This window comes from Humulus lupulus, chromosome 1 (assembly GCF_963169125.1).
Source record: "Humulus lupulus chromosome 1, drHumLupu1.1, whole genome shotgun sequence".
Taxonomy (NCBI): domain Eukaryota; kingdom Viridiplantae; phylum Streptophyta; class Magnoliopsida; order Rosales; family Cannabaceae; genus Humulus; species Humulus lupulus.
The window spans coordinates 279,249,173-279,251,462 of NC_084793.1; positions in this window are offsets into that span (position 1 = coordinate 279,249,173).

Consider the following 2,290-nt stretch of genomic DNA (forward strand, 5'->3'; position numbering starts at 1 on the left):
TACAAATATGCATCACATAGCATAATATCAACAGATATTTAAACATATACTAAATATAAACAATAGGGCTACACCCTGCAATTCAATCAATAGGGCTATGCCCCCACAATACAAACAATAGGGTCACACCTTGCTCTACGGGTACAACCGTTTTCTTACCCATATACTCAACACACATCCAAGATCATACTTAGAACCCATTTTCATGCAAGCTTCCCATCTATGACAGAATTCAACACAAATAATTAAGTTGAAGAGCTTACCTCTGAATTGTACTCGACCCTGAACTATTTTTCCCAAGTCTTCAAGGTTCCAATCCGTCAATTCTTTAGCCTAAATCCTCAAGATTTTCTCCAAAATTCTCAAACACCATGAGAGGGAGAGAAAGTCGTGAGATAGAGAGAGAGAGAGAGAGAGAGCTATAATTCCTTCAACTTCTTTCTAAAATACCCTAGAACCTCATCTGCCTAAGTGATCAAATCCTTCGCTAGTCAAAAGTCAAAAATACCCCTTAAGCTTATCTAAATCCTCAAATGCCACCAAGGGCAATTCCATCATTTGAAATATCCCGCTAAATCCTCGAGTGTTCCTATAAATCCTTGTTTAATCTCGACATGTCCAAATCATTACTAAATTACTAGTCGTTACTTGTTAATTCTCGAACACGTATAACATTCCCAAAATACCCCTAGGCTCCTCCCGAGCCGGGTATTTGACCCCGTTGTGACTTTCTAGCTAAACTACTCCCTAGGATCGTCTCGGATTGTGCATCACAAATATATCACCACTCACTCATGGTATCAATAAAAATATGCACAAAATATGCACAAATATTGCACCCCCCATATGGACCAACTTGTTGGGGTCCTGGAGCCATTTGCTGAGGCTGTGGTTGCGACGGAGGCTGAGTCTGAGTCTGCTGTCTCTGTTGCTGCAGTAATTCCTCAACTTGCTGTCGTAGTCTGGCAATTTCTGCAGTGTTGTCAACCGGCGACGGCGGCGGTGCATTTCGGTTAGCAGTAGCACGCACTCTCCTTCTGCGAATTGGAGGGGCTTCATTATTCTCAGGAGCGACGCTGGCGGCATTGGCATTGGTGCGTGCAGACCTTTTGAGCGACATCTTCAGTGGAGTTTTAACAGTTGAGAAAACACATGTTAGAACTTACCTTAATAGGCTCTAAAAACTTAATCTAAGCAAACATAACTCAGACCTATTAATTATGATTTCTTATGAAAAATTATATAAGCCTTCTTTATCATTAGGTTGTGTTTCTATACTTAGAAAAATAAGCCATCTTTATTATTTTCTAAGTCTATTTCTAATCATCCTATATGACTTAATTCTCAGGCTCGAAACTCGTCGTTGTTCCAAAGTTAACCATATTGAGGGAGGGTTGGGATCAGTAAAATCGTTCCCACTACTATGGCCCCCTAACTCTCAATATAGAACCCGGTCCATTGATTTGTATCCACCCTCACCGAACTTGGTCATTATTTATTAAATTTATTATTTATTATGATTGTAAAAAAAAAATCAAACTCATACATGTCATCAAAATAACAATGATATTTATTTGGAAAAAGGATTTCACTAAGTACAATCATAAATGCAAAGATAATAAATAAAATAACAAAGAAACTAATCTAATCTAAAAATCAGGATCTTCTACATCCGACCCTTCATCTAACATATCATCATCTATCTCCTCATAATCATCATTATCTTGAGCCTCAAAATTTCCTCTAGGAAGATTTGTAAAGATTCTATGTTTTTGCTCATTTGTGAATTGGAATTCCATCTTAGAGGTGAACCTAAGTATGAGAAAATAATATCTCATAGCTACCGGTAATTCATCTTCATCATCTATAGTCTCCCATATTTCTTCTAAAGCTGCAATTACAGTAGGATAGTCTTTAAAAAGTCTAATCACTAAAACACATTGCTCCGTTGCTCTCAATATGATTTGCTTAATTGTTTGGAGGTGAACTACCTCCCTGTGGAATAAGAGTAATCTCCGAGTGATTCTTTCTAGCACTCCTACTGTATTTCTTGGCTCTCTAATTCTTTTCAAGGCCTTAATGGCTCAGATATCCTCATAGGTCAAGGCTCCATCCATTCTTAACTGAAAACATAAGGACTAAAACATTAGCTATACATATAAATATAATAACTATAACATAAACACTTACATTGGCGGTTAGATTCAGAGCTTGAGCGTGTGTATCAAGGAGAACTTCATGCAGATGAACCGTGGCTCTGATACCAGCTGTAATGACCCAACTATTTCTA